The following is an 11,338-nucleotide window of genomic DNA, read 5'->3' as shown; positions in this document are numbered from 1 at the left end:
CTTTTTGCCTAATGTTTTACTTTAAACCTTTTTTCCATGAAAACTTTTTGCCATGAAGCTAATGAGACTCTGGCACTCCTCTCAAGTGCTGGGAGCCACAGGAGAGCATTTACAGTGAGCTCTGAGCAGTAGAGGGCCAGGGGCGGGGGGGGGGACAACTCTCATTGACATCTGGAGACATCATCACATTTGAGATGGGCCTGGAGAGAAAGAGAGAGGACTTTGACAGAATAAAAAGGAGGGTGAGAACCTGTGTGGCTAAGGGAACAATATGTGTCTCAAGTCTGGGGATGGGGGCAGAAGAACTTGGCTTCAGGGAGGGTCAGGGGACAATGCAGTGAGTCTGGAAATAGGACTTAGGAAAAAAAGGTTGCGAGGCTTTAAAAAGGGTATGACAGATTGGGGTTGGGGTTGTGGCTCAGCAGTAGAGCGCTCGCCTAGCATGTGTGAGGTGCTGGGTTCGATCCTCGGCACCACATAAAAATAAATAAAATAAAGGTATAAAAAAAAAAGGGTATGACAGAGTATTAGCTTCATCTTGCTGCTGTAACAAATTACTGCTTAAAGCAATGAGAATTTATTATCTTATTGCTTTATAGATAAGAAATCTAAAATTAAGAGTTGGCAGGACTGTGCTTCTTCTGGAGGCTCTGGAGGAGAATGTGTCACCAAATTGCTTAGTTTCATGTCTTCCAGAGGCCACCTACATCCCTTGGCTTGTGGTCCTGCTATGGTTTGGAAGTGGTTTGGTCCCCTCCTTGAATCACTCCAACCTCTTGCTTCCATTGTCACGTCTCCTATAATTCACTTGGATCCTCCTGCCTCCCTTTTGTAAGGATCCTTTGATCCCATTGAGTCCACCTGAATAATCAGCAGTAATCTCCCCATCTCAAGATTCAAAATCTTATCTGTGAATTTCCCCCTTTTATGGACGAGAACATATTCCTAAGTTCTAGAGACAGGATATAAACATCTTTAAGGGATCATTACTTAGTCTACCTCCGACATTTGCATCAAACAACCAATAAAAGAGGAGCTACTAGAGTAAGGCACTGAGTTAAGAGCCCGGTTGATATTCCAGATGAAGAGTAATCTGGTCATGGAAAGTGGTATGGAAAGGGCTGGGGGGTTGGCCGCAGCTCGGAGAAGCTGGTAGAGTCTTTCTCAAGGCCTTGTTCTGAACCTTTGCATACCTAACAAGTTCTCAGATGACATCCATGTTTCTGGCTCCTCAACAGTTCAGCGTCCGAAGGCCCTGGGGAAACCAGTATTCCATGAATGTCAAGAAGGAACCCAAGAGGCAGAGCCCACGGATCTGAGAAATCAGAATAGTCCTAAGAGAAGAAGGGGTCCTGAAGTCCCTAGAGGAGAAGAGGATTTTAAGGAGGATGTGATTAAATGGGAAGAGAATAATATTGAAAACCTCCCAGATTTGGCCATTAAATCACTTCGTGAGAGCATTTGGTGGAGTTTGGGAGCGCCAAGTGGGTACCATCTTTCTCTACCTTTATCTGAAAATGTGGGACCAGGTTAGCAGAGATGGGCAGAGGCCTAGGGGACCTTCCCTCTTTCCTCTGGCAGCAGCTGTGGTGTGTAATGGGCACTCAGAGCCACGTGGTCTCAGTTTATTGGCTTGCTCTGCTCTGGGGTGCTGACATCTCCATTGCATGAGCTTATTTTGAGACACATGAGATATTTATTTGTAAAGATATACAATAGCAGAGAGCCTGGCATAATAGGTCTCGTAAAAATTGTACAACTGCAGCAGCAGTTCCAAGAGGCCCAGCCCAGTTGACAGAAGGAGGGGCACTCTAGGGTCAAGGCTGGTGTCCAAGGGCTAACTCAGTCCATTCTTCCCTGGGTCTCCATCATGCATAGCCATTTCCTTTTGGGGTTACAGTTTTTATTATCTCTGCGCCCCTGCCCCCAAGTGTTAAAGATAGATTGTTTTCTTCGAAGTGCACGTGACATAAAATTATGGGATTATAATTTAGTAGTAAATGCCATGCCTCTAAGAGTACATTAGCTGCTGTTGACTTGTCGTGATTTTTTTTCTACTTGGATGTCCCATCTCTCTGGACTGTCATCTAGCTTCTTAAAAGAGCACTGTTGCATAAAGCTTGCATTGGCTAACTCATTCTCTTCTGTATTATGACTCCACCAACTGTGACCTCACCAAGCAGAAAGAAGATGTCTACTGCACCATGTGAACATTTATGCAGGAAAATATTAATAAAGAAAGAAAGAAAATAGCAACAGAGGTTTATCTGTTCTGTCTCTGCACTGACAAGGGAACAACCATTTAAAAAGGAATTTTTCACAGGGCTGGGATTGTGGCTCAGTGGTAGAGTGCTTGTCTAGCATGTGGTGGGCACTGGGTTTGATTCTCATATAAAAAAGTAAATGAAATAGAGGTCCATGAACAACTCATAAAAATATTTTTAAAAATACAGATTTTTCACAAAGGAATAATAAAAGCTATTTTTTGAAATTTTTTTGTTTACATTTAAGTTTCTCATTTGTGCATTCCTTTTTAATATTTTTGTTTATTTATTTTAGATTTTTCTCCTCCTCCTCCTCTTCCTCTTCTTCTTCCTCCTCCTCCTCCTCTTCCACCTGCTTCTTCCTCCTTTTCCTCCTCTTCCTCCTCCCTCCTCCTTCTTCTTCTCAGTGCTAGGGGTTGAATCCAGAGCCTTGTGCAGGTAAGCAAGTGCTCTCCCACTGGGTTACATACTCAATTTTCTTTTAGAATTTTATACTTACTGAAGAATTTCTTCAGCTTGGCATTGGTTTATCTCATATATGTCTCTTGTACATATGTGTGTGTGTATATATATATATTATTTATATAAAATAAATAAAATAAATTGGTATCTGTAAGACTTCACATTCGCATGACTCTCATGAATAATTTTCCAGCTCAGTGTCTTTGAGTTGTTTGCCTGCATAGGATCCTCCTCTTGATGTCAAGAGCACTGGGGATGTAGCATCTCCTTCCTGAGAGATGTTCTGCTCTATCTCCAGGGTTCCCTTCTGAGCCATTCTATGGTTCTGTGGCTCTGTATTGGCCCTGATGACCATGTGCCCCTGCTGCTGGCTGACCGTGATTGCATGATGTATTTCAGAAATACTAAAATGTAAGTAAATATGTTTCTTTGGGTTCAAAATTGAGGTCTACTTCTCCCAGACACAAAGGAAGCCTTTGTCATTTGGTCCCAGAGACACCAATCTCATGGGTCCTGGATCAGCATCTCCTCTCACATCACCTACATTCCCTTCCAAATCTCTGATGAAGGCAACTTGGTGAACCTTGAGGGGAAAGAAAAATCCAAAACGACATGAAGAATTTATTCTGGTCATTGCTGTGGAAACCTTCTTGGTGACTTCAGTGGGAAGTTCTTTGGAGCAGGCAATTCCACACACATCTGAATCAATCGTGTTCTGTCGGAGCCACAGGAATGTAAAGATTTTGCCATTTCATTCTATACATGGAGGTTGGGTAAGAAGACAGCGAGAAGTCCTTATGCAGTGGCTCTAAGGAAAGGACCCTCCCAAATTTCTTTGAACTTCCGGTTTCTACTTGCAGCTTTCTTAACGCACTGTGTATAGCCATGTTGTACAGAAAAATGGCACAATCTCTTGTGGGAAGAAGCCCCAAGTATATAGGCATTAGAGAGGCATCTACATCACTGTAACTTAATCTTACACATAATCCAGTCTGCCAGGATAGATGCTTCTTTTTGCCTTGTGATCACACAGGACAAATCATACCAACAGAGGACACTCAAGATGCTCATATATTCTGCATAACAATACATCTGTATATATATTTTTTTATTTTTCCCTGTTGAGTTTTCTTTGAGCATTGGAGTTTGTTTATTTGTTTTATATTTCAGCAGCTAGGGACCAAGATATTTCTCTTCTGTTTGTTTCTCTAACTTTTTTTTTTACAGTTTAACAAGTCAAATACAAAACTCAGGGGAGTTAATAAGCCTCGTGATGGTATTGTGCATAGTATCACATTATCGATTGGATATACTGCATTGGAATGCTGTAGAAAAGCCCGGAACCAAAAAAAAAAAAAAAAAAAAAATCTCAGATGCCTGAAGCTTTGAGCTTTCCAATTAGGCTGAAAAAGTTCCCCTGATAACCAGTAGTACCAAAGCTTTTAATATTGTTTAGCTCTACCTGTTATTAGCAACGGTTTCTAGTTATGAAGGGCAGTGGATCACTGGATATCAGTGAGGTAGCGCATCTAACGCACGTGCACTTTCTGATCGAATATCCTATCTGGGAAAAAAAAAAAACAACCCTTCAGTTTAACATAAACTGATCATAATTGGAAGCAAATGCTTCTTTCCCTTCTTCAATGCTATCTCCTCCTGTGCAGCCTATTTTGCATCCAAAGATACATTTGAAAGTCGAAATCCCTTAGAGCGAAATATTCTAAACTGACAGAAGAATTTCTAGTGGCACACCCGCCTGGAGCCATGTTTTTATGAGGACATCACTTTCTATTTCTAAGCTCCAGCATGCACTCTTGCTTTCTTATTGCTGGAAGCCATGCCACATCAACTCGCCTCCCTCTCCGCTTTTAATGTTTTTTTAATGGAGTCCAGTTTTCCGCCTAAGTTATGGTTAGTTTTCTGACAAACCATCAGACACCTAAGTAACCATAATGGAGGTGTCCAGATGTGACATGGGAAAAGCAATGGCAAAGTTTCATGCCTTTGAACGCCACCGTATTATAATCATTCGGTTTTTAACCTGTCCTCCGGGTTTGCCATAAAGATATATGGGGGCTTAAAAAAACATTTTAAAAAATTAATATATGATATGAAGTCTTTTCTTGTAAGCCACAAGCTAAAGCGATCATTTCTAAATCTGACTGGCAAGGAAAGTCTACTGCCTCTACAGTGAAAGAGTAGTTCTGACGCATGTGCTTCTTGAGCATGGAATTGCTCACAGAGCAATGAACTTAGTTGTCTAAGGAAACACGCTTTGCAGGTCACCTGGTTGGTCAGAAAATAATAGTAAATTCAAATGAATGGTAAATTATTGAAGATGCAAATTCATCCTAAATATTTCTAGGATAAAGGAAGAACTATATGCTCTTGAAGGGCAGCGATTTACACAGCTTTATCTATGCAGTCTGGAAAATATTTGTAGAACGTTTGGTAATTAAATATGCTCTCAACTGAGCAATATTGCCTGGGGTGGTCCGAGTGGTAAAGAAAGGTGAGTGTTCTTGCTCTGCTGGGATTTGAAGGTTTCTGCCTGGAATCATAGACGTTGTCTGTGACACTGAGTGTGGAGTTAACGATCTGTACCGTGATTGGAGTTAAGTGAGTCCTGAATAAGAAATGAGCAAAATTCATCTTCCTGGATTCTCAACTATTGGCTTTTGCTTGGACTTTAGGTTTTAGCTCCATGTCTTTGCTTCACAACAAGGCCTTCCCATGCCCAGAAGTCCCCTCTGTCTTAAGTTCCTTCATGTTTATATCACCAGTCTCTGTCTCAGATGAGTGTCTTCATTTGTTTGCTGGTTTATTAAATATCTTCATCTAGTGAAAAATAAACTCCCTGAGATGGGATGTCACTTGTCTCCTTCACCTCTGATCCCCCCAGCTTCTAGAATGAATATCATCATATTGCAGGCCCTTTAATTAGTATGGTCTAGAGAAAGAAAAAAGATTATAATATAGCTACAAAGACTTGTGGATCACTGGATGGCCTGGAGACTGTGGAAAGAGATCATCTAAAATGTAGCCTGATGAGGGCAGGCATCTTTACACTGTAACCCGCCCCCTGCCAACATTGGTCATAGCATCTGATAGTTATCTTGAAGGTTTATTAATGGAGAGGTCTTAAAGAGGTGATCTGGAGTAATTTATGCCAGTGACGAAGTAATGACATGATGGGGGGCAGATTCTCAGGGATTAAGCACACAAGAAGTTTCCCGGATCTTTATCTCAAATGTGGGCAATTCTATTAGCTCCAAATGCCTTGAACAAAGAGTTTTTTTTCTTCTTCTTGGATGAAGAATAGAAAAGTACTTTATCACATGATTAATATTTTGGGTGCTTTCTGTTAATCCATGTCATCTTTTATATTAGTTTAAAACTGTTCTTATACCAAAAAAGCTGTTGGAGTCGAAGATTCATTAGAAAGATTACTAACTTAAAAAAAAAACCTTCTATGAATTTGATGTATTTTACAGAAAGGGGCCTTAGTTTGATGTTACCCAGCTTAACTTTTCATCCAAATTGCCCTTGAGGAGTGTTTTTTAATCTGATTCATTTTTATCTGTACCTTCTGAAGTGGCATTTTACTCTGTTTTTTTTTTTTTTTAATACAGGAGGGTAGAGAACACGGAAAGCAGCTTTTATTCACTCCAAGGACAACTAACTCACACACAACCAAGGGCAGAATCAGTCCCTAGGTGCATTCATTACCCCGAGGGTGTCATGGGTGCCTGTGTCTTACTTAGGAACCTCTTCAGAAATAATTACCTTGTGATTAGAATCTGATGCTAATGGTATATTTTCATTTAAGAAGTCTGAAGTCTGAAGTCTTTATTTACTGAGACAGGGAGTGAGCTTCTTTTCACCTTGTTCCTGACTGTTTTTCCGCCATTGCCTTAATATAGACACAGGCAGGCAGGATGAGCACCTCAGAATACCCCGCAAGTAGCAGCATTACCAATGAAACAGTTTCCCTTCATATTGTCATTCCAGTTGAATCAAGTTGAAAATATTCATGAAACCTTTTTTTTTTTTTTGAAATTTGAGATGTATATTCTCTAGATGGTATATCAATAGAGAAAAGGAATTAAGCACATTTCTATAGATTTTTTTTGGAAAAATATCTATTTTTTAGTTTTAGGTGGAATAGTATCTTTATATTTATGTGGTGCTGAGGATCGAACCCAGTGCCTCATGCATGCTAGGTGAGCACTCTACCACTGAGCCACAACCCCAGCCCGTCTATAGATTTTATCTGATGCTTCTGTTTAATATGGGCAGCCCATGTGGAAAAAGGGTTTACAACAAGTTTTTTGGGGGGAATACCGAGGATTGAACTCAGGAACACTTAACCACTGAACCACATCCCCAGCCCTATTTTGTAATTTATCCAGAGACAGGGTCTCACTGAGTTGCTTAGTGCCTTGCTGTTGCTGAGGCTGGCTTTGAACTCACGATTCTCCTGCCTCAGCCACCCAAGCTGCTGGGATGATAGGTGTGCACCACCGTGCCCAGTTTATAAGAAGTTTAACTATGTGAAATATATATATATATATATATATATATATATATATATATATATATATGTATATATCTTGTGGTGCAGGGGATCAAACCCAGGGCTTTACACATGCCAGGCAAGCGCTGGACCACTGGGCTATACTTCTGGCCTTAGAACAAGTTTAACTGAATGTGAAATAGAGATAGAGACATTTTGGAGTGTTCGTCTCAGCCCAGGTTCATTAATAAAATTTTGGTTGTGTTAAAAGACTTTTTAACAATGGATTTGAAGACAATCTTGTGTCCATTCTTCAATCACTAACCATCGTGTGTTCCTCTCATCATTCTAATGATCCCAAGAGGTTAAAATGTAATATAGAAATAATGACTGTGTTGGGAATCCCCTAGGACAAGGCCCTAACCGATTGTTTTGTTGTTGTAAAGTCACAGCCCACCAATCTCATGTCCATGTGGTAGCTTAGGACTTGCCAGGCTATAATTACTGGCCCAAAACAACAACAACAACAACAACAACAAAAACATGGAATCAAGAACATCAGCTTCTAGGGAGGACATGTATGTTAAAAGACTATTTTTTTGGGGGGAGGGGGAATCAATGTTAAATCCCCCATTGTCATTGTCAGAGTTAAGTAGTCTGTACATGGTTTCTTAAATTAAAATGTGTGGGAACAAAGGACATTGTGTGGAACTTGATAGGGTAGATATCTGGAGTCCTCCTTAGGCACAGCTTCTGGAGTGTGTCATCATACACTGCCTCATGTTGTTCCCCCCCACCCCATCCCCCCCATCCCGTCTCCCCCCCCACCCCCGCCCACAGAGGGTGGGGATGATGGAAGAAGGGTGGGAGACAGGAGTTTGGACATACTGGAGTCTCCTCTAAACTCAGAGCAAAGAGTTCCTTTAAGACGTCTGCATGTAATATTTAGCGGGTGCATTTCACAGAACATCTTGACTTAATAAAGAGACTAGCAAAAGGAAAAGAAAAATGAGAGGGGAAAAAAAAATCCAGCAGCAAGACAATAAAAAGTTTCCTCCTCACACCCACCGCCGGAGGGCTTTTTCCTTTGAGCCTCAGAGCTTATCCCACTGAAACTCATCAATTTTTGCTTTTATGCTCGAAATGCCTGAAAACTTTTGAAGCTTCATAGCTACCCCTTGGGGTGAGAAAGTTTCACAATGGTGAGCCTCAAGGCCTGTCCCCAGGGAAGGCCAGGGGCCACAGGGCAGGAAGGGAGGCATTCTCTCTCTTCCTAGGCTGGGATCAAGTGCCCTTCTCTCTGCCAGCCTGTGAACAAAGGACAGAACCTCAAAGCTCCTGCCCCAACGCCTGACCTCAGGGCCGAAGGCAAAATATTTTATCTCTGGGTCCTAGTGACAGAAGCTCCTCGGGCCCTGCAATTGTGGTTTATGATGTGACTAGAAACCTTTGATGGAATTACTGTTGCCGTCTATTTCTCTGCCCGGCCATTTATTATTCTGTATATTTTTGAGAGCTGTGGGAAACTTTCATAACCAGAGCCTAAGCCAGGCAAAAACTTGTTCTATTTGGAATTTGTAATGAAGGCAAACATGGCCTGGATTTTCTGAAAGGCTCCTTTGGCTGCCTGCAGGAGCCCCAGGGCACAATCAGACAGGGATGGAGAAGGCCTGGGAGCAGATTTTGTTACCAAGAATAGGACAGAACAATATTTGCCTTCAAAACACTAGGTCTGCTATTTACCTTCCCAGCTGGAAGAAGGGAGAGATAAATGCATATTTCACATAAAGTGTAAATACCAATTCTTTCATTTCTAATTTTCAGCATTCCCCCCCCCCCTTAACTCTTCCCTTAACAAAAGATTAGGGGGAAATGTTTAGCATATTTGATTTACTGACCTAAGGGGAAAAATTCTTTATTTCAGAACTTTTGACCCCGACAGAGCTGTTACTTTGCCTGAAATCAAAGTATGGAGGAAATGCAATAAAAAGTCGTGAGACATTTGAAGGTGATTATGGGTTTTGAGTAAGGCTTCTTTCCTTTGGTGTCCGGGTCCTGCTGGGAGATGGTAGATTGTAGGGAATTGCTCTGAAAAAAAACAACAAAAAAACAAATTTTGCTGTGTTTGGATGAAAAACTTCTCCTATTTTTCAGAAGTTCTCATGAATGAATTATCTACCCACTCAAAAAACCTGCGCCCTCAAAAGGGTCTGAGACCCGAATAAAAGTGGCAAGATGTAGTTCCTAATTTTTGTTTAGGTCAAAGATTAATAGTAAAAGTCTTCACTATTTCAAGTTAATGTTTATTTATTTATTTTACCATCATTTAAAGAATTTCCTAAGGCCCTTATTTCACTGCTGAAAGCATAGTTAGAGAACTCAGATTTCATGCCCCAGGGCTTGAATAAAGGAATAAAAACAGCACAACATTTGCATCTATTTAACTGTCTCAGTTCTAAGAGTCCTCTGGAAGAGGGGGGAGACCCGTATTTCTAGGTTAAATGAAGCTACTCTGAGAGATATTTGCGGGAAAAAAACACAATTTAGAGAAAGATACTCGTTGTCAGAAATGACCCAGGAATTCAAGGCCTTATGATTGAAAACACAAAGCTTAGAAAGGTGCATTCTCTTGCTTCCCTGCTTGCCTGGATATCAATGAACATCAGCTAAAGGTGGCTGAAGAACCAATTTCATGCATCTACTGTACAAGGAAATGAACTGAGCCACGGGCAAAAATAAAATTATACAAATGTTATTATAGACTAGCCTGCTTCTGTCCTAGTTTAATTCAAATTTTGGTGCTGCAGGCTTTGCTTCTGGCAATAGCCTTCCTGAATAAATCAACATTTGCTTACATCTAAATTATTAGGGAAGCATGTGACTTTGTTTATTGTATAAATTATACGCAAGGTTAAAGCATTAACTGTTCGACTGGCTTTGTTCAGTTACCTCACCACCTCTCCCCCAAATCTTCTCTCCCACAACCAGGAAATAAAGATTTCCAACTACTAATTTTTTCAACCAGGCTGCAAAGCATTATGAAGCTGAGGTTACGGACAAGAGCACATAATGGGAGACAGTTCCAGTGTTTGGAAAACAGAGAGGAACTGGGGCCCAAGAAATCGTTCACATGAACTCTGTGCCCACACAAAGGAGAATGGTGATCTGCTAAATAATCAGTTAAATTGATTAAGGCAGCCAACCAAATGGGATAATTTAATACAAAATAAAGGGAGCCTTTTGGCTAGGATTTTAGCAGGCAAGGAATTTCAAATCATATTGCAATGTGGGACCAACACTTTGATTGCCCTATCTGTTAGAAAGTTAGACACACACTCTCTGGAAAATGCACTTAGGAATAATAGTTTTTTTTGGTTGTTGTTGTTGTGGTGGTTTTTGCTTGTTTTCTAACTCTGCACATTACTTTGAATAACTCCCCAAAGCTCATCCGTAACTGTTTGGGAAATGAGGAGGAGCTTCGATGACTAGAACTTCTCAGTATTTAGACCGTCCAGATATCAGAGGTGTCCTGTTATTACACCATCCAATTTAAATAAACATTAAGTATTCAAAGAAGACAAACTATAAAGTTGTTATTATTATTATTTGCAGTGATGGGGATTGAACCCAGGGCCTCATGCATGCTGGGAAAGCTGCTGTACCATCACGTTGCATCCCTGGCCCAGAAGATAATTATTATTTTTTTCCTCAAAAAGATAATTATTTGCTTTATAAAAGGTTCTTTGTATAAGATCATCCACAATAAGCTTCTTTTAAAATTTGACCTTTTCCACTTAAATAAATTAATTTATGAGATTTATTAAGTTCTATTTTTCCAAGTTTTTGTATACAGATATAAGTTTTCTCCCCACAGTATTCCTTTGTGGGAATACGGCTGGTCAGATTTTTGTACAGAATGATCCTTTTCAATAAATACTTTAAGGTGTGCTCAAGAGGAGAAACCATATGTCATTCAGCCATTCCTGAATTTTTCTCTCTGGCCTTCTAAATCGGGCTTTGAGATGTTGGACAGTAGTTCTCCACATGTGGTCCTTGGACTACCTGCAAGAATCACCCAGGAGTGAGGGGAGTCTAG

Source organism: Marmota monax, unplaced genomic scaffold (assembly GCF_021218885.2).
Source record: "Marmota monax isolate L192 unplaced genomic scaffold, Marmota_monax_Labrador192_F-V1.1 WCK01_AAM20220418_F8-fsc00126, whole genome shotgun sequence".
In the NCBI taxonomy this organism is placed as follows: Eukaryota; Metazoa; Chordata; class Mammalia; order Rodentia; family Sciuridae; genus Marmota; species Marmota monax.
Note: the sequence above shows the minus strand (reverse complement) of the source record.